Source organism: Ranitomeya variabilis, chromosome 2 (genome assembly GCF_051348905.1).
Source record: "Ranitomeya variabilis isolate aRanVar5 chromosome 2, aRanVar5.hap1, whole genome shotgun sequence".
In the NCBI taxonomy this organism is placed as follows: Eukaryota; Metazoa; Chordata; class Amphibia; order Anura; family Dendrobatidae; genus Ranitomeya; species Ranitomeya variabilis.
This window is the reverse complement of record NC_135233.1, coordinates 599,978,484-600,000,758: the sequence shown is the minus strand read 5'-3', so window position 1 is coordinate 600,000,758 and position 22,275 is coordinate 599,978,484. Positions and strand designations below refer to the sequence as shown.

The window sequence follows — 22,275 nt, the reverse complement described above, 5'->3', positions numbered from 1 at the left end:
TCCTGCAAGCACCTGAGATGGTCAGTGCTGGATTGTCCTAGGAATGACTAGGGTCCTGCAAGCACCTGAGACCGTGAGACTTGGCTTCGGGTGGCCTGGGTATTGGACGTTCCCGGCTGGGGAAGGACGTCCTGAAGAATACCCGGACTAGGCCACCAGGCAGGGTCCTGGCTACCTGGGTGTTGGGAGGTCCTGCGACGAGGACCGGATCCCTGAATAGCACGAGGTGAGGACCGGGATCTGCGGAGCCAGGGACAGTTACTGTGTGGGGAAGCTGGAGTCCTTCGGTGAGGTCTGGACTGACTACTGGGTGCCGACCAGGCAAGTTGGGGATCCCCGTTAGGCAGCTTACCCAGAAGAGTGTTAACGGAGTGTGGGGAAGCTGGAGTCCTTCGGTGAGGTCTGGACTGACTACTGTGTATTGACCAGGCAAGTTGGTGATCCCCGTTAGGCAGCTTACCCAGAAGAGGTTAACGGAGTCGGCATGAGGAGCAGGAGCTCCCGTCAGGTACCAAAGAGACTGTTGGTGCCTGTTGTGTTTTATGTGATATAAGTAATGAACTTTGCATAACCCGGTTTATGGCATATTCAATAAACCGCATGGACTGTTTTGTTAGAAAATTGTGCCTGGCTACATTAATCCCGCGCCAAGTGAGTGTCCCCCAATACACTCAGTAAGAGAAATCTTACAATACCTTTAGAGGAACAGATAAATGGATTTTATGTACAAAATGCATCTGTTGCACCAATGATGCCAATGGATGCAGAGGGGGCCTCGTTCATTATTACGGGGTCTATCTGGACTCTGTTATAAGTTCATTTTTAGAAAAGGAGCAGCGTGCAGTACTGTTTCTTCCGTTCTAAAAAATGAACCAAACAGAAACCATATAGACCCCATGATAATCAGTGGTGTCACTCTGCTTCCTTTTTCATCAGTAATGCAACCGATCTGTGTGCACGTGAGTTCAGTTTGCAGAATGTGCAGATGTAAGTGTGAACTCAGCTTTATAGTATGGAGACAAGTGAATGGATCCAGTAGATCAGCAATTCCTTCTCGCACTGCTCACGGTTGCAAATCATTTGGATGAGTTTGAGAATAAACAAAAGCAAAATTGAAGGCAAATTTCAGCGCACCCAATATATTGCAATGGACGGCAGCTGGTATTTCAGTGGTGGGTTAATGTCACAGTATCGAGAAAGTGAGTTTCTAAAATAAATCTTTGTGGTTTCAGACACCTGTGCAAGAGTATTTGCATCGCACAGTAATAATTGTAGCAGAACATGTGACACAGACGTCTGGGCAGGATCATGTCTCCCCCTGATAAAATATGAGGGGGACTAAGGGGGTGCATGTGATAGATTATAGGGGTACGTCCGTCTGGTTGCATATTTTTAACTTGCTGCTTCTTTGTACTTGTGTTGTAAGGATGCATCATATTTGGCCCCAAGAGTGACAACCTTCCCCAATTAATAGGTCATTTTTACTAGGACTTTCAAATGCATCTAATAGGGCATCATACAAGGAGCCCATTCAGTTTGGGTGAAACTTCTGCCCAAAAGTTGAAAAGTGGTCTTCAAGAGAAAGTGTGTTATGACCCCAGTGGACAGGGTCTCAGAGGAACGTGTAAGTCTGCGAGATTCAAAAATCCAGCTCATAGGGCTGTGGTAACTGGGTTGACCAAATAGCTACTCCTAACGCCAACACTAGAAGTAGCCGGAGATCATGCCTACGGTGATCGCTAGATGACTCGCGCCAGCCGGAGAATCTAACTACCCCTAGGAGAAGAAAACAAAGACCTCTCTTGCCTCCAGAGAAAGGGACCCCAAAGCAAGATACAAGCCCCCCACAAATAATAACGGTGAGGTAAGAGGAAATGACAAACACAGAAATGAACCAGGTTCAGCAAAGAGAGGCCAGCTTACTAATAGCAGAATATAGCAAGATAACTTATCTGGTCAACAAAAACCCTATAAAAATCCACGCTGGAGATTCAAGAACCCCCGAACCGTCTAACGGTCCGGGGGGAGAACACCAGCCCCCTAGAGCTTCCAGCAAAGGTCAGGATACAGATTGGAACAAGCTGGACAAAAATACCAAACAAAACAAAAGCAAAAAGCAAGGAAGCAGACTTAGCTTGAAATACAGGAACCCGGATCAAAGGACAAGAGCACAACAGATTAGCTCTGATTTCAACGATGCCAGGCATTGAACTGAAGCTCCAGGGAGCTTATATAGCAACGCCCCTGAACTAACGGCCCAGGTGAGGATATAGGAAAAGACAGAAGCTCCAGAGTCAAATCACTAATGACCACTAGAGGGAGCAAAAAGCAAAATCACAACAGTACCCCCCCCCTTAGTGAGGGGTCACCGAACCCTCACCACGACCACCAGGGCGATCAGGACGAGCGGCGTGAAAGGCACGAACTAAATCGGCCGCATGAACATCAGAGGCGACCACCCAGGAATTATCTTCCTGACCATAGCCCTTCCACTTGACCAGGTACTGAAGCCTCCGCCTGGAGAGACGAGAATCCAAGATCTTCTCCACCACGTACTCCAACTCGCCCTCAACCAACACCGGAGCAGGAGGCTCAGCAGAAGGAACCACAGGCACAACGTACCGCCGCAACAAGGACCTATGAAACACGTTGTGGATAGCAAACGACACAGGAAGATCCAGGCGAAAGGATACAGGATTAAGGATTTCCAATATCTTGTAAGGACCAATAAAACGAGGTTTAAATTTGGGAGAGGAAACCTTCATAGGAACAAAGCGGGAAGAAAGCCACACCAAATCCGCAACACGTAGTCGGGGACCCACACCGCGGCGGCGGTTGGCAAAGCGCTGAGCCCTCTCCTGTGACAACTTCAAGTTGTCCACCACAAGATTCCAGATCCGCTGCAACCTATCCACCACAGAATCCACCCCAGGGCAGTCAGAAGGTTCCACATGACCCGAAGAAAAACGAGGGTGGAAACCAGAGTTGCAGAAAAACGGCGAAACCAAGGTGGCGGAACTAGCCCGATTATTAAGGGCAAACTCAGCCAACGGCAAGAAGGTCACCCAATCGTCCTGATCAGCAGAGACAAAACACCTCAAATAAGCCTCCAAAATCTGATTAGTTCGCTCCGTCTGTCCATTAGTCTGAGGATGGAAAGCAGACGAAAACGACAAGTCAATGCCCATCCTACTACAAAAGGATCGCCAGAATCTGGAAACGAACTGGGATCCTCTGTCTGACACAATATTCTCAGGGATGCCGTGCAAACGAACCACGTTCTGGAAAAACACAGGAACCAGATCGGAAGAGGAAGGCAGCTTAGGCAAAGGAACCAAATGGACCATCTTGGAGAAGCGATCACATATCACCCAGATTACAGACATGCCTTGAGACACCGGAAGATCAGAAATGAAATCCATGGAGATATGTGTCCAAGGTCTCTTAGGGACAGGCAAGGGCAAGAGCAACCCGCTGGCACGAGAACAGCAAGGCTTAGCTCGAGCACAAGTCCCACAGGACTGTACAAATGACCGCACATCCCTAGACAAGGAAGGCCACCAAAAGGATCTGGCCACCAGATCTCTGGTGCCAAAAATTCCTGGGTGACCTGCCAACACCGAGGAATGAACCTCGGAAATGACTCTGCTGGTCCACTTATCAGGCACAAACAGTCTGTCAGGTGGACAAGAATCAGGCCTATCAGCCTGAAATCTCTGCAACACACGTCGCAGATCTGGAGAAATAGCTGACAAGATAATACCATCCTTAAGAATACCAACAGGTTCAGCGACTCCAGGAGCATCAGGCACAAAGCTCCTGGAAAGAGCATCGGCCTTCACATTTTTTGAACCTGGTAAATACGAGACAACAAAGTCAAAACGGGAGAAAAACAATGACCAGCGGACCTGTCTAGGATTCAGGCGTTTAGCAGACTCGAGATACATCAGATTTTTGTGATCAGTCAAGACCACCACACGATGCTTAGCACCCTCGAGCCAATGACGCCACTCCTCAAATGCCCATTTCATGGCCAACAACTCCCGATTGCCCACATCATAATTTCGCTCCGCAGGCGAAAACTTCCTAGAGAAAAAGGCGCAAGGTCTCATAACAGAGCAACCAGGGCCTCTCTGCGACAAAACGGCCCCTGCTCCAATCTCTGAAGCATCCACCTCAACCTGAAAGGGAAGCGAGACATCAGGCTGGCACAAAACAGGCGCCGAAGTAAACCGACATTTCAACTCCTGGAAAGCCTCCACGGCAGCAGGAGCCCAATTAACCACATCGGAGCCCTTCTTGGTCATATCCGTCAAAGGTTTCACAATGCTAGAAAAGTTAGCGATAAAACGACGGTAGAAGTTAGCGAAACCCAAGAACTTCTGAAGACTCTTAACTGACGAGGGCTGAGTCCAATCAAGAATAGCTCGGACCTTGACTGGGTCCATCTCCACAGCAGAAGGGGAAAAAATGAACCCCAAAAAGGGAACCTTCTGTACACCAAAAAGACACTTTGAGCCCTTGACAAACAAAGAATTTTCACGCAAAATTTTAAAGACCATCCTGACCTGCTCCACATGCGAGTCCCAATTATCAGAAAAAAACAGAATATCATCCAGATAAACGATCAAAAATTTATCCAGATAGTTCCGGAAAATGTCATGCATAAAGGACTGAAAAACTGAAGGGGCATTAGAGAGCCCAAAAGGCATCACCAAGTACTCAAAATGACCTTCGGGCGTATTGAATGCGGTTTTCCATTCATCCCCTTGCTTAATGCGCACAAGGTTGTACGCACCACGAAGGTCTATCTTGGTAAACCACTTGGCACCTTTAATCCGGGCAAACAAGTCAGACAACAGCGGCAAAGGATACTGAAATTTGACAGTGATCTTATTTAAAAGCCGATAGTCAATACAAGGCCTCAAAGATCCGTCCTTTTTAGCCACAAAAAAGAATCCCGCACCAAGAGGGGAAGAAGACGGACGGATGTGTCCTTTCTCCAGAGACTCCTTGATATATGAACGCATAGCGGTATGTTCAGGTATCGACAGATTAAACAGTCTTCCCTTAGGAAATTTACTGCCTGGAATCAAATCTATTGCACAGTCACATTCCCTATGAGGAGGCAATGCACTGGACCTGGACTCGCTAAAGACATCCTGATAATCAGACAAATACTCCGGAACTTCCGAAGGCGTAGAAGAAGCAATAGACACAGGCAGGGAATCCTCATGAATACCACGACAGCCCCAACTAGACACTGACATAGCCTTCCAGTCAAGGACTGGATTATGGGTCTGTAACCATGGCAGCCCCAAAACAACCAAATCATGCATTTTATGTAGAACGAGAAAACGTATCACCTCGCGGTGTTCAGGAGTCATGCACATGGTAACCTGTGTCCAATACTGCGGTTTATTTTCTGCTAATGGCGTAGCATCAATACCCCTAAGAGGGATAGGATTTTCTAATGGTTCAAGAATAAAACCACAGCGCTTAGCAAATGAGAGATCCATAAGACTCAGGGCAGCACCTGAATCTACAAACGCCATGACAGGATAAGATGACAGTGAGCAAATCAAAGTTACAGACAGAATAAACTTAGGATGCAAATTACCAACGGTGACAGGACTAACAACCTTAGATATACGTTTAGAGCATGCTGAGATAACATGTGTAGAATCACCACAGTAGTAGCACAAGCCATTCCGGCGTCTATGAATTTTCCTCTCATTTCTAGTCAGGATTCTATCACATTGCATCAAATCAGGTGTCCGTTCAGACAACACCATGAGGGAATTTGCGGTTTTTCTATCACATTGCATCACATCAGATGTCTGTTCAGACAACAACATGAGGGAATTTGCGGTTTTGCGCTCCCGCAACCGCCGGTCAATTTGAATAGCCAGGGACATGGTATCATTCAGACCTGTGGGAATGGGAAAACCCACCATAACATTCTTAATGGCCTCAGAAAGGCCATTTCTAAAATTAGCGGCCAGTGCACACTCGTTCCAATGTGTCAGCACGGACCATTTCCGAAATTTTTGGCAATACACCTCAGCCTCGTCCTGGCCCTGAGACATAGCCAGCAAGGCTTTCTCTGCCTGAATCTCAAGATTGGGTTCCTCATAAAGTAAACCGAGCGCCAGAAAAAACGCATCAATATCAGCCAATGCCGGATCTCCTGGCGCCAACGAAAAAGCCCAATCTTGAGGGTCACCCCGTAAGAATGAAATAACAATTTTTACTTGTTTAGCAGAGTCTCCAGACGAACAAGGTTTCAGGGACAAAAACAATTTACAATTATTCCTGAAATTCCTAAACTTAAATCGGTCTCCTGAAAACAGTTCAGGAATCGGAATCTTGGGTTCAGACCTAGGATTTCTGGTAACATAATCTTGTATACCCTGCACACGAGCGGCAAGCTGGTCCACACTTGTAATCAAGGTCTGGACATTCATGTCTGCAGCAAGCTTAAGCCACTCTGAGGTAAAGGGGAAAAGAAAAAAAAAAAAAAAAAAAATGAGAGAGGGAAAAAAAAAAAAACTCAAAATTTTCTTTCTTATTATCCCACTTCTGCAATGCATTAAACATTTAATACAGGCCTGGCATACTGTTATGACCCCAGTGGACAGGGTCTCAGAGGAACGTGTAAGTCTGCGAGATTCAAAAATCCAGCTCATAGGGCTGTGGTAACTGGGTTGACCAAATAGCTACTCCTAACGCCAACACTAGAAGTAGCCGGGGATCATGCCTACGGTGATCGCTAGATGACTCGCGCCAGCCGGAGAATCTAACTACCCCTAGGAGAAGAAAACAAAGACCTCTCTTGCCTCCAGAGAAAGGGACCCCAAAGCAAGATACAAGCCCCCCACAAATAATAACGGTGAGGTAAGAGGAAATGACAAACACAGAAATGAACCAGGTTCAGCAAAGAGAGGCCAGCTTACTAATAGCAGAATATAGCAAGATAACTTATCTGGTCAACAAAAACCCTATAAAAATCCACGTTGGAGATTCAAGAACCCCCGAACCGTCTAACGGTCCGGGGGGAGAACACCAGCCCCCTAGAGCTTCCAGCAAAGGTCAGGATACAGATTGGAACAAGCTGGACAAAAATACCAAACAAAACAAAAGCAAAAAGCAAGGAAGCAGACTTAGCTTGAAATACAGGAACCCGGATCAAAGGACAAGAGCACAACAGATTAGCTCTGATTTCAACGATGCCAGGCATTGAACTGAAGGTCCAGGGAGCTTATATAGCAACGCCCCTGAACTAACGGCCCAGGTGAGGATATAGGAAAAGACAGAAGCTCCAGAGTCAAATCACTAATGACCACTAGAGGGAGCAAAAAGCAAAATCACAACAAAAGTGGTCTTCAAGAGAAAGTGGTCTTCAAGAGAAAGTGGTCTTCAAGAGAAAGTGGTCTTCAAGAGAAAGTGGTCTTCTAGAGAAATTGGTCTTCAAGAGAAAGAGGTCTTCAAGAGAAATTGGTCTTCTAGAGAAAGAGGTCTTCAAGAGAAAGAGGTCTTCAAGAGAAAGAGGTCTTCTAGAGAAAGAGGTCTTCTAGAGAAAGAGGTCTTCAAGAGAAAGAGGTCTTCAAGAGAAAGAGGTCTTCAAGAGAAAGAGGTCTTCTAGAGAAAGAGGTCTTCTAGAGAAAGAGGTCTTCTCCATCAAAATGGCCAGTGTACAGTATATGATATATGGTAGAACTTAAAATCTAGAAGGACATTTTGGGTAAAGGTCTGGTCGTCCTATAAAGGTGATATTTCAGAAAGGTTTTACCCCGAATATCCAAGAGGCAAGTGTAGCGCCCCCACTGCCGCAGGGCCGAGGGGTACCCGGTACCGGGCCTCTGAGTCTCTGCTCTCAGGTTGTTACGGTGGCTAGACCCGGTCCGTGACCCTGCTGAGGGGCGTACAATGAAGGTGGAAGGTGGTGGTGATGATGTTGTAGTGGTGCGGTGCAGATCACAGTAAATAACAAGGACACCAGGTTGCAGTCTCTTTACCTCTTTACTGAAGGCTTCAGGATCCTCAGTCCGGAATATGGTTAACCAGGCTGCGCAAGTCCGGCCGGTCCGATGGCACCTCCAGAGTTCCCTTTGCAGGTGGAAATCTGTGCCTACCTTCTAGCGCTTGTGTGTTGTGGTCCTCCCCTGCTGTGCTTACGGGATAGTCCCCACAACTGTTGTGTCTGTTTCTGAAGTTCCCTCACAACTCGATTATGATCTTCTTCGTCCCCCAGATCATATGGCTAGGACGCACCCGTATGACGGGTAGGCTCGGAGCTCTTCCGGGACCCTAGTGTCGCCCCTCTCCAGTTGTTGCCCCTTATGTCTTCTTAGGTGATTTGAGTGAGACAGCCCGCCTATAACTGACTGTCCTGCCGTAGGTTTGAAGCAGGGTGGATAAAAATCAATGTTTTTTTAAAAAAATCAAAAAAATCGGATTTTTTTGATTTAAATCGGATTTTTTTGATTTAAATAGGATTTTTTTCAATAAACTGCTTTTTGAGGAAAATATTTTACCATCCAAAAGGTTCTTCCATCATGAGATAAAGCTGAGTTGTTTAACTCAGTAGAATAAAGGCTGTATATGTGTAACATTCACAATGCCATGCTCTTCCAGAGGTTTCTGTAGGATGCTGACTATCCAACAAGTTTGGGCATGTCAACTGAATGGAAAAAGAAACTAAACCAAAAATGAAACCAAGCTAGAAGTGTGGAATTAAAGGGGCAGTATGAACAAAATGTGGAGGCTATTAATAGTTTATACAATTAAGACATGCTGCTTTTAAACACCTACCTATTGCCATATAGTAAAACAAAAAAGATTTTTACTTACTTTGGGGTCCCCCCCTCACCCTGGCGTTAGATCGTTGCCCCTAGTTTTGTCCGTGTAACTATGGGCGCACATGCGCACTGCTCTCACTTCTCATTTTAATCGTGATTTATATTAAAAAAAACCTTTTGATTTAAATCAGTGATTTAAATCATGATTAAAATCATGATTTAAATCGATCCGATTTAAATAGAAAAAAATCTTTTGATTTAAATCGTGATTTAAATCATGATTTAAATCGGCGTGATTTAAATCAATCCACCCTGGTTTGAAGTAAGGCCTGGAGCTCAATACTTCCTCGGCGTTCTGGCCACCGGCTACGCGCCTCAGTAGGATGCTGCCTCGTCTTACAGCACGACTCCTACTGGTGTTTCTCCTTGTTGCGTTGATCTCGTTTCTCACTCAGCACAATAAACCTTGCTTCTTGTCCTTTCTTAGGGCACCGCCGCTATCTCGTGCAGGCGCCGTCCCGTAACGTTCTCTCTGTTCGCTAGGCCTCTGTCAGGATCCCACCCCTGACAGGGACCCCCCTGAATCTTCCCCTGCAACACCCTCTGCCACAGGATGTTGCCTGGCTCCAACCCAGTCAGCTTCTCTCTAACTTCCTGTCTAACCCCCAGTTTTACCAGACTGTGAGGAGTGGCCTAATACATAGTACCCTTAGCTCCCCCTGGAGGCCAGACTGTGAAATGTATTGGTGTCTGTGATACCTGGTCAGGTGAACTCCTTCAGTGCCATCAGACGTACCATAGCCCCCCTTAGCGGCGGAGCATCAGTACTGCAACGACCAGGACTCTGGGGCGCTGCACTCCCCCCCGGTTAAATCCAGTACTCCTGGACTGGGAAGAAAACAACAATACATGTCAGCAAAAAGACATACAATTTTGAAATGCAATAACAATAAGCAAATTTGAACAGAGCTTCCCTTTATGGGAGGTAAGGACACTTGAACGTTACAAACATGGTTAAATATTTTAAATAACATACTATAAATAACTTCTCTTACCCAACCGGGTATTCTACTAAGTGCAAATTTTTGAACAATAATTTAACATTGCCTTTAAGGACGTACACACTGAATCCACTAAAGACCTTCTTATAAAACGCTATAAGGCTAATCAACTTTTCCTTCATTTTCCATCCTTACATCTGCAGGACCGCCTGTCTATCTGTCCCAGGCCTACTGCCTCTCGTTCTGTTGCAGGACCGCCCCTTTCCGCCCGGGCCTACTGCCTTTCTGCTACTATACACAGTATAGAACGTATCATCCATCTCTCAGTTCAGGATCACCGAGCCATCTCTGTATGGCTCCTAGGAGGACTCACCGACTAACCCCGTACGGGTCCACTTCCTGTCCTCATTCTCTAACACATTATTAAACATTCCTTACAATTAACTAGCTAACTACATATAACTGCTACATGTCAGCATTATTACTTCTTCTGTTAAAGTATCATCATTCTCTAAGTGCTATTGATGAACGTCCCCTTTAAGAAGGGACCAAGTCTCTATGAGGTAGTGCAACTTCTCACGCTGCAAGTCCGTATGCAGTAAGGACTCCGGTGCTGTTTCCAGGAACAGTTTCTTCGCAGAGAGTCCTTTCTTTTGTAAAACCAGTAGAGGGCACCTTTAAGAAGGTGCAAACTATTTACAGTGAGTTTGTAATCATGCAGTGTTCATGATCCAGCAGTTCTTTCAACAATGATAAAACTGAAAACAAAAACAAAAGCAGAGGAAGGGATCCCGGGTAAACAAAGGGATCCCTTTAAGAGTTAACCCAAGTCAGGTTGTAGCAGCAGAAACAAGCAAGAAGACAAACAGTTAAATGAACTATATACATATCCATGGCATCGAGGTTTACTCTTGCTCTGGCGGCCGTAGCTCCGCATAGACTTCGCCCGGCAAGGGGATCGGCGAGCTCGGGGCCTTTAAAAAGTGCTCCATACCCGTGGCCCGATCCCAGGGTGTAAAGCGCTGGAGTCTATAGGTCCCAGAGAGAGGGGGTACCGCGACGGGGCCTATCAGCAAGTCCTCTGCTGGCGTGGCAGGGTCGTTCTTCATACCTGCTTCAGATGCGGTCCCTCCGGTGCCGATCTGCTCCGTCTCCGCTGGGGTCTGGAACGCTAGTTGCAGGGCCTTGCGCTGTGGCGTTGTCATCTCCGTTTGCAGCACCTCGCTTTCCGGCAGGGCCTTGCTTTCTGGCTTCGGAGCGCTGGAACTTCTTTCCTGCTCCGGACCAGACGAGGCTGCCAACAGACGTCTGATGAGGCTCCCGATGAAGATCTTCTTCCACCCGGCCTCAGTGCTCAGCTGCATCCGCCGGAGTTGGTCGCCGAGCTCATCCACTCCGGCCCCACGCTCCGGCTCCGGGTGGCTCGCCATGGCGTCCTCCATGTCGCTGACTTCTTCTTCCTGGTCCTTTTCCCGCTCTCTCCTTCGTGGGCGGTTCCGTTTTCTTTGTCTCTGCCCACCATTGAGGATCAGGAGGCGGATCTCGGCTGCTGACGGACACATCCTCAAGGGGCCTAAATATTTACACTGGGCGGCCATTGTCTTTCGCGCTCTTCAGCTGGTCCACGCCTACTCCACGCCCCTCTTCTCCTCCTGCGCTCTCCTCAGCGCTGTAATGGCGGCTGGTTTTGGTGGCAAATGGCAATCCACAGTCTTTGCGATAAGTCACAGTCCAAGCACAATAAATCACAGTTCCAAGGCACACATGACCTGATTCTTCAGGCTTAAGTACATCCTGTTCGTGACGCCAAGTTGTAGCGTCCCCACTGCCGCAGGGCCGAGGGGTACCCGGTACCGGGCCTCTGAGTCTCTGCTCTGGGGTTGTCACGGTGGCTAGACCCGGTCCGTGACCCTGCTGAGGGGCGTACAATGAAGGTGGAAATGATGTTGTAGTGGTGCGGTGCAGATCACAGTAAATAACAAGGACACCAGGTTGCAGTCTCTTTACCTCTTTACTGAAGGCTTCAGGATCCTCAGTCCGGAATACGGTTAACCAGGCTGCGCAAGTCCGGCCGGTCCGATGGCACCTCCAGAGTTCCCTTTGCAGGTGGAAATCTGTGCCTACCTTCTAGCGCTTGTGTGTTGTGGTCCTCCCCTGCTGTGCTTAGGGGATAGTCCCCACAACTGTTGTGTCTGTTTCTGAAGTTCCCTCACAACTCGATTATGATGTTCTTCTTCGTCCCCCAGATCATATGGCTAGGACGCACCCGTATGACGGGTAGGCTCGGAGCTCTTCCGGGACCCTAGTGTCGCCCCTCTTCAGTTGTTGCCCCCTATGTCTTCTTAGGTGATTTGAGTGAGACAGCCCGCCTATAACTGACTGTCCTGCCGTAGGTTTGAAGTAAGGCCTGGAGCTCAATACTTCCTTGGCGTTCCGGCCACCGGCTACGCGCCTCAGTAGGATGTTGCCTCGTCTTACAGCACGACTCCTACTGGTGTTTCTCCTTGTTGCGTTGATCTCGTTTCTCACTCAGCACAATAAACCTCGCTTCTTGTCCTTTTCTTAGGGCACCGCCGCTATCTCGTGCAGGCGCGGTCCCGTAACGTTCTCTCTGTTCGCTAGGCCTCTGTCAGGATCCCACCCCTGACAGGGACCCCCCTGAATCTTCCCCTGCAACACCCTCTGCCACAGGATGTTGCCTGGCTCCAACCCAGTCAGCTTCTCTCTAACTTCCTGTCTAACCCCCAGTTTTACCAGATTGTGAGGAGTGGCCTAATACATAGCACCCTTAGCTCCCCCTGGAGGCCAGACTGTGAAATGTATTGGTGTCTGTGATACCTGGTCAGGTGAACTCCTTCAGTGCCATCAGACGTACCATAGCCCCCCTTAGCGGCGGAGCATCAGTACTGCAACGACCAGGACTCTGGGGCGCTGCACTAGCATTGCAAAGGTGTCTGTACAAAACGTAGCTAGAAGGTCCTGGACCCCAGTGAAAGTGGACCTTGTCGTCTCCAATATTTCTGTTTCCACTTTCACCTCCTTGGATCAGATATTTGCAGATCGTGGCTTCTCCATGAATTTGATCCGTATAGCTGTGCCAACATGTCGGAGCCGCAGAGCGGTGACGTTGCAGCACGTTCCAGCAGGACAGGTGCAGGTGCGGCTGCTTCATGCTGACTCCAAGGAGTATACAGTACCTCCGAGCTGCCAGACAGCGCCATAGTGACAACGGCAGAACTCGCTGCCAAATATAAACTCTGAGACGGCCCGGGAAATAATTCAGGACTGACAATTTGTTTATTTTACGGTTTCACCGTTTTGTGCCAAGATAAAGGGTGTTTTCTGTGCCTTTATAGCTATTATTATCTATATCAATAGCCGACAACCTCCAGTGACTCATCAGACTATGACTCCAGGCGTACCCTGACTGCCACTCAAGGAATCCCCTGACTACTACTCCAGGTGCACCCTGACTACTGCTCCAGGTACAACCTGACTACTACTACAGGTGTAGCCTGACTATTATCACAGATGTACCCTGACTACTGCTCCAGGTATAACCTGACTACTACTCCAGGCGTACCCTGACTATTATCACAGAGGTACCCTGACTACTACTCCAGGCGTACCCTGACTACTACTCCAGGTGTAGCCTGACTACTGCTCCAGGTATAACCTGACTACTACTCCAGGCGTACCCTGACTACTACTCCAGGTGCACCCTGACTACTGCTCCAGGTATAACCTGACTACTACTACAGGTGTACCCTGACTATTATCACAGAGGTACCCTGACTACTATCACAGAGGTACCCTGACTATTATCACAGAGGTACCCTGACTACTACTCCAGGTATAACCTAACTACTACTCCAGGTGTACCCTGACTATTATCACAGAGGTACCCTGACTACTACTCCAGGCATCCCCTGACAGCCGCATGTTGGTGGTTGTAATTTCACAGCTGGAGACTCACCGGTTACAGACAACTGATCTCCATCATTTGTTTCTGCATCTGCTGAATGTCCGCCCTGCGACCATTCTATCAACACTGATTCTTTAGATATATTCTTACAAGGGTCTGAACTGATCTGCATAGGCAGCAAAGCACAATATAGTATCTGCAGCCACTACTGGGGGGAGTTGCCATAAAGGGGTATTCCAGGACTGTCATATTGATGGCCTGTCCTAGATTGGGGGGTGTGCTGCTCCTTTCACAGCCACGATCAGCTGATTGAAGAGGCTGCGGCACACCATACCTGGCACAGCGCCTCACATTGTCTAGTGGTGATGAATGGTACTGCAAGCTGGCATCTCCACCGATCAGCTGATTACAGGGGCTACCATTCCATAAACTGTGGCAATGAATTTTACTGCAAGTTCTCTCCCATACCGGTGCACTTGCAGTATTATTTATGACCACAAGTTAATTAATAGTCTTGGGTTGCAAACGAAAATTGTCCAAAAATAATGAATAATTATTCTCCGTGCACCAGGAGGCTCAGATTGAACGCGAGAGAGTTATGCAGGAGGGCGGGAGATCAAATAGGAAAAATATATTACATCTTTTATTTTTAAGAAAAGATTGGATCTGACATGAAATGATCCAACCAGTATCTAATTGGTGACCTTAGTACTTGCAATTTGTCATGTAGGAAGGTGCCTGATTGGCATTTACAGGAGCGATCAGTCATGTCACCAAATCTGTGCCAGGAAGCTGCTATAAAGCTAATGAGGGGATGGATGTAGGTGGACAAAGGTCACCTGTACATCCACGTTCCTCCATCACATATATGACTGTCTGAGAATAGATTTTTATTTTTTTGCAGGAAACGAAGAAATGGAAACGTCTGCTCCTCTAATTGAAATGACGGAAGCCACGCTGCGCAAGATGCTTCTTTGTGAGTCCTGGATTTTTAATCCATGGGATTTTTTTCTTAATTCATATAAGTCGTATATTTCTCAGAATGTGATTTTTTTTTTTTGTCCAGGGGCAAGTAATGCAATGAGCAGGTGAGGGTCAGATGCCCGTTATTCATTGGCCAAACACTTGCCCAACTTATTTAACAGATGCAGCCCTGGATGAGACACACTTAAAGGGGACCTGTCACATTGGAGATGTCTGATCTACTGGCAGCAAGTTGTAGAGCAGGAGCTGAACAGATTGATATACAGTTTTCTGGGAAAAGATGGCATTTTATTTGATTATGTTCCCACTCTTTTTTTTTAAATTAGGAGTCAAGTAGGTGGGCCTATGTTGTGATTGACAGCTGTCTCTATAGTTATAAAGGAAAAGATCAAGTAGGCGGTCCTATGTTGTGATTGACAGTAGTCGCTGAAGTCAGACAGGAAAGGGCAAGTAGGCAGTCCTATGTTGTGATTGACAGTAGTCTCTGCAGTCATACAGGAAAGGGTCAAGTAGGCGGTCCTAACGTTGTGATTTACAGCTGTCTCCATAGTCGTGCAGGAAAAGATCAAATAGGCGTTCCTACATTGTGACTGACAGTAGTCTCTGAAGTCATACAGGAAAGGGTCAAATAGGAGGTCCAACATTGTTATTGACAGTTGTCTATGCAGTCATGCAGTAAAGGGTCAAGTAGGCGGTCCTTTGTTGTGATTGACAGCTGTCTCTGCAGTCATGCAGTAAAAGGTCAAGTAGGCGGTCCTTCTTTGTGATATACAGCTGTCCCACCATATAACAATCACTGAATAGGACCGCCCACTCGACTCAGCCTAAAAAGAGCAGGAACATAAAAAATAAAATATAGTATTTTCTCAGAAATCTAATATATAAAGCTGAATGTGTGTGTGTATGTGTGTATATGTGTATGTCCGGGATTGGCATCTGAACCGTCGCAGCTACAGCCACAAAATTTTGCACAGTCACACGTCTGGACCCCGAGAGCGTCAAAGCTATGTTGTGAGGTGAAATTTTAACCCCGCGCTTTCCAATTCACCAAACAATTTTGCCCCTATCTACATAATGGGGAAAAAATGAAAGGAAAAGTGTTGGAGGCAAATTAACAGCTGCCAGATGTGAACAAGGGGGACTTAAAAAATGAGAGCGATGGCGCCAAAGAGTATATACTGTACAGTTGCTAAGGTGGGGCCCCGACATGGGATAATCACCACACCACCACGGGGATATGAACACACACACAAAATGCGCCACACACTACCACGTGCTCGAACACATATACCACCCTCAGCGCACATTTCACCACACATACACCAACCTCGCCACATAAAAGTCGAAACACAAAAGTCGCCGCTCAAAACTCGCCACGCGCAAAACTCTCCACATGCAAAACTCGCCACACGTGCAAAACTCACCTCATGGAAAACTCGCCACACGCAACACTTGCACACGCGGAAAAATTGCCACATGCACAAAAGTTGCAACACATGCAAAAGTTGCCTCACACAAAACTTGCACATACTCAAAAGGCACCACACATAAAACTCGCCACGCGCAAAACTCGCCATGCGTAAAACTTGCTGCACACAACTTGCTACACTAACCTGTCACATGCAACTCGACACACAAAAAGTTGCTACACGCATGTCGCCACACAAAACTCATCTCACAGAAGTCGCTACATGCATGTCGCCACACGCAACTCAACACACACAACTTGACACACGAAACTCGCCCTAAAACACACACAAGTCTGGTATTATCCTTCACAAATAAAAATCTGATTAATAAGCAGACAAACTACAAGAGCAACAAATGTACCATATAGGAATCCGGCAGCTGTCAGTCACATGACCAGTCTATTATGTGTATGTGTGAGCTAATATATACTGCCAGGGGGTGGGCTTACTGTTGGCTGGGGATTTATCAGGCTGCCAATTTAGCTTACAAATACTGAGGTAAAAATACTGACCAAATAACGTGTGAACGAGGTCTAATACAGGAGGAGATGACATACAGATATATACTATATACAGGAGGAGATGACACACAGGTATATACTATTTACAGGGGAGATGACACACAGGTATATACTATATACAGGGGGAGATGACACACAGATATATACTATATACAGGAGAGATGACACACAGGTATATACTATATAGAGGAGATGACATACAGGTACATACTACATACAGGAGGAGATGACATACAGGTATATACTATATACAGGAGGAGGTGACACACAGGTATATACTATATACAGGAGCAGATTACCTACAGATATATAGTATATACAGGAGGAGATGACATACAGGTATATGCTATGTACAGGAGGAGATGACATACAGGAAAAAACTATATACAGGAGATGACACACAGATATATACTATATATAGGTGAGATGACACACAGGTATATACTATATACAGGAGATTACATACAGGTATATACTATATATAGGAGATGACATACAGGTATATACTATATACAGGGGAGATGACACACAGCAGGTATATACTATATACAGGGGAGATGACATACAGGTATATACTATATACAGGAGATGACATACAGGTGTATACTATATATAAGGGAGATGACAAACATGTATATACTGAGGTGAAAATGAGAGGTGTGAGGTGAAAATGAAAAGGTGTGAGTGCAAAATGAGAGGAGTGAGGGAAAATAGTGGAGTGATCGGAAAATGACAGATGTGAGGTCGAAATGACAAGTGTTAGGGGGGAATGAGAGGAGTGAGGGGGAAAATAAGAGGAGTGAGGGGGAAAATGAGAGGTGTGAGGGAGAAAATGAGAGATGTGAGGGGGAAAATGAAAGATGTGATGGGGAAAATGAGAGGCGTGATGGGAAAATAAGAGAAGTGAGGTGCTATAACTAACCACAGATATTTACTATGCCCAGGCAACGCTGGGCTCTTCAGCTAGTGTATATATAAATTTGTTAGCTCCTCCTGCTCTTTCACATTCTTCCTGATGCAGATCAGATCCCATGCACAACGTGACTGATAACCTTAAAGGTGGGTTGTCTTTCTCTGCAGGTCCGGCTTCTGGAAATGTAGCTTGCCCATTGCATGGAAAGTGCATGAGCGTGATCCATACCTTGCAATACATGGAAGGCCCTGGATTTCCAGCTATGGAATTGCAGCGCCCCAGAGTCCTGGTCGTTGCAGTACTGTGGCTCCGCCACTAAGGGGAGCTATGGTACGTCTGATTGCACTAAAGGAGTTTCTCTGACCAGGTAACACTCACACTACACTTCACACTCCGGCCACCAGGGGGGGTGGTTCTATCTAGTAGGCCACTCCTCACACTCTGGTAAAACTGGGGGTTGGACAGGAAAACAGAGAGAGAAGTAACTGGGAAGAGCTAGTGAGAGGATCTGTCAGGGATGGGATCCTGGCAGACTCCTAAGAGCAGAACTAACCAGTGAACAACGGGAATACAGTAAAGAGGAATTAAGACCAGAAGGAGTCGTGCTGTTAGACCGAGGCAACATCCTTCTGAGGCACAAACAGTCGGTGGCCGGAACGCCGAGCAAGTAAGAGACTCTAAGTACTACTGCAAACCACGGCAGGGCAGCCAATTATAGGTTGGCTGTCTCACACAAATCACCTAAGCAGACAACGGAGGCAGCTGTGGGAGAGGGGCGACTCTAGGGTCCCGGAAGAACTCCAGGCCTACCCCGTCATACGGGTGCGTCCTACCATATCACCTGGGGGACGGAGAGAACGAACATGAGAGACAGGCAGAATCAGTTGTGAGGACTATCCCGGGAGCTCAGCAGGGAAAGACTACAACACACAGCGCTAGGAGGTAGACACTGATTCCCACCTGTAAAGAGAACTCCTGATGTGCCTTTGGACCGGCCGGTCTCTGACAGCCCTGTTGACAGCACTCTGGACTGAGGACTCTAAAACCTTCAGTAAAGAGGTAAAGAGACTGCAACCTGGTGTCCTCGTTATTTACTACGACCTACATTGCACCGCAACATTACCATCGCATCTATCATTGTGCGCCCCTCAGCAGGGTCACGGACCGGGTCTAGCCACCGTGACCACCCCAGAGCAGAGACTCAGAGGCCCGGTACCGGGTACCCCTCGGCCCTGCGGCAGTGGGGGTGCTACAACTTGGCGTCACGAACAGGATCTACTTAAGCCTGAAAAATCAGGTCATGTGTGCCTTGGAACTGTGATTTATTGTGCTTGGACTGTGTATTGCCATTTACCGCCAAAATTCGCCATTGCCGCGCACGGAGGGAGGAGCCTTAGCTTCGTGGGCGGAACTGGCCAAAAGAAGCGCGGAACGGAAAGCGCGGTAAGGCGCCAATCCCGGAAGAGGAATTCCGACCTCCAGCAGGTTAGTGGGAGGAAGGGACAGCCATGTCCAAGTCGGGAGGAGAGGAGGTGGCGGCTGCGGACGCAGGGGCAGCTCCGGTCCCCGCAGCGGGCGAAGCCGCGGCCCTAATACCACCACCGGTTGCCGCAGAACCCGCTGTTCCCCTCAGCCACTCGGACACTGCCGCTAACACAAAAGCCATAATGCCCTTCTCTATGCCGTACCTGCCCGGAGCGGCCTGGCTCCCACGATACTCTGGGGACTCGCATACATTCACTGACTTTAAGGAAGGGCTCTGCAGCCTGCTCAAGTTCTATCCCCTGACAGAGCCTCAGAAGGTTCATATGATAACCGGCCAACTCTTTGGGGCGGCTCTGAGAGAATTGAAGTCCTGGCCCGCCGAGGATAAGGGAACTGCACAGCAGATTTTTGCAAAGCTTAAAGCCACCTTTGATACTCGCACTGCTACAGAAATTAAACTGACTTTCTATGGATGCAAACAGCGACCGCAGGATAGCTTACAGGACTATGCCCTCAATCTCCAGGAGGCGATGCGGGCCATTAAGCAGAGTGACCCCGGCAGCATGCAGGATGAGGATAAACTCCTGAAGGAGCGGTTCATTGAGGGGCTCCTGTGCAGTCACCAGCGGGGCCAATTGCACTTCCTGGCCATGCAAAATCCAGACTTGACTTTTGCGCAATTCAAAGATAAAGCTATCCAGGCATTGCAGGAGCGACAGCCCAGCCGCGCAATACCACCCAGGCGCCCTGCTCTCACATACCACCAGGAGGATACCTGGATACCCCAGTTGCCGCAGAGGCCGACGCCCAGAGCTTCGAGGACGACTCCCCTGCAGGACTCCGTCTTCAGATGCAGGAGCTGACCAAGAGCGTTGCTGCCCTAGCCCGGACGGTGCAGTCCCTACAGGAGGCCCCCAAGGAAAAGATCCGGCTAGCCTCCAGACCAGAAGATGTCCCCTGGACGCGACAGAAGAGGACCCCACCGACCAGAGGCCGGGACAGCGATCGCTTCCATCAGGACGGACGACCCATCTGCCGCCGCTGTCACCAGGTGGGCCACCTTGCAAGGTACTGTCCTTTAAACGAGCAACCCCTGGGGCAAAGGGCCAACCACCAGGAGTAGGACGGTCAGGCCCGCAGCATTGGAGAACCAAGTATATTGGAGGACGACCAGTTCTCCCTGTAGTGGTTGATGGAATCCCCTTGAACGCTTTGCTGGACACCGGTTCTCAGGTGACGACTATACCTTACATGCTTTATAAACGGTATTGGGAGGACACTGATATTACTCGTGGCCCTGACGATGATTTCACCATAATAGCCAGTAATGGTCAGCCGTTGCCACAAGTGGGGTATAAGGAGGTCACCATCAAGGTGGGGCGGGTGGAATTGAAAGCCCAAGGGATTGTGATTGTTGATATTGATCGTCGAGAATGTAATCCCATGATGACTCTTGGTACTAATGTTATAGAAAATTGTCTTGCAGAAGTTATTGTTTTGTTGCAACAGGTGGCAGAAACCGCTGGCCACAGTGAGCAACGTGCCCTGCAGAAGGAAATCAGAGCTCTGATGCAGAGACAGCAGGTAGAGCTGACTGGTGGTGAGATTGGTCGTGTCACTGTGAGTGATTCAAACCCCATCGCGATACCCCCCAGGAGTGAAATGTTAATATGGTGTCGGGCAGCCATAGGCCTCAGGGGAAAGGACTACCAGGCCTTGGTAGAACCCGTATATTCAGACAATAGGCCTACTATTCTGACAGCCCGGGGGGTGGTCGACGTTCACCAGGGGAGAGTGCCCGTACGTGTCCTCAATTGTGGGGAGGAAACCTCACCAAGTATGCCACGCTCGCCAAATTGTTCACTGTTAATAATAGTGTGATACAGACACCTGAACCCTTGGTCCCGTCAAACGTGGCGGAGGACAACGGTTCTGCAGAGCACTCGAAAGACTGGTGTCGGGAATTGCATGTGGGCACTGACTCTACCCCATCCCATCAAAAACAGGGGGCCTACAGGGTGGTACACGAGTACGAGCAGGTATTCAGCAAACACCCCTTAGATTTTGGGCAGGTGAAAGGGATCCAACATCATATCCCCACGGGAGATCACCGACCCATAAAAGAGAGATATCGCCCTGTACCCCCAGCTCATTACCAGTGTGCCAAGGACATGTTGCGGGAAATGAAGGAGGCTGGGGTGGTGAGAGACAGCTGTAGCCCCTGGGCAGCTCCGTTAGTCCTTGTTAAAAAGAAAGATGGTACAATGAGGATGTGTGTTGATTACAGGCAGTTGAATCGCATTACACATAAGGACGCATACCCACTGCCCAGGATAGAGCAGTCTCTGGCTGCCTTAAAATCTGCTAACTACTTCTCTACCTTAGATCTCACCAGTGGGTACTGGCAGGTTCCTGTAGCGGAGGCGGACAAAGAGAAGACGGCCTTCACGACGCCAATGGGTCTCTGCGAATTCAATTACATGCCATTCGGATTGTGCAATGCTCCCGGGACGTTCCAGAGGATGATGGAGTGCTGCCTGGGGCACATGAACTTCGAAACCGTGCTGCTGTATTTGGATGATGTCATTGTCTTCTCTAAGACCTACGAAGATCATCTGAAGCACCTGGCCGAGGTGTTTGAAGCCCTGTCCAACTTTGGCTTAAAGGTGAAACCGTCCAAGTGTCATCTGCTGAAACCTAAAGTGCAATACCTGGGCCATATGGTGAGCGCTGAAGGAGTGGCCCCAGACCCCGACAAGGTCACGGTGATCAAGGACTGGCCAAAGCCCAGTGACCTCCACGAAGTCCGGCAGTTCCTCAGGCTGGTAGGCTATTACCGGAGGTTCATTAAGGACTTCACCAGGAAGGCCGCACCCTTGCAAAACCTGTTGGTAGGCCAACCAAAGAAGACCAAGGGGAAGAACACCCCCTTTGATTGGAACGAGGAGCTGGAGGGATCCTTCACTTGTTTGAAGTCGGCACTGACGGGAGAAGAGGTACTGGCTTACCCCGAATACGACCAACCGTTTGTGCTGTACACAGATGCCAGCAATGTGGGATTAGGAGCCGTGCTGTCCCAGGTCCAGAAAGGCAAAGAAAGGGTGATCGCTTACGCCAGCAGGAAACTCCGTCCCACGGAAAGGAACCCTGACAACTACAGTTCCTTTAAGCTGGAA

The 22,275-nt window shown here is 48.2% G+C and overlaps 1 protein-coding gene and 1 long non-coding RNA gene across 4 annotated transcripts in view; one reads left to right on the top strand and one right to left on the bottom strand.

Moving 5' to 3' along the window:
- The window catches only part of PLCG2 (phospholipase C gamma 2), a 182,677-nt gene that overhangs the window by 150,127 nt on the left and 10,275 nt on the right, over window positions 1–22,275 (bottom strand). The window lies entirely within an intron of this gene.
- Window positions 14,645–22,275, top strand: part of LOC143807253 (uncharacterized) — a 165,794-nt gene continuing 158,163 nt past the window's right edge. Inside the window, exon 1 of the long non-coding RNA XR_013221684.1 lies at window positions 14,645–14,703. This is a non-coding gene — a long non-coding RNA (uncharacterized LOC143807253). The remainder of the gene's footprint in view (window positions 14,704–22,275) is intronic.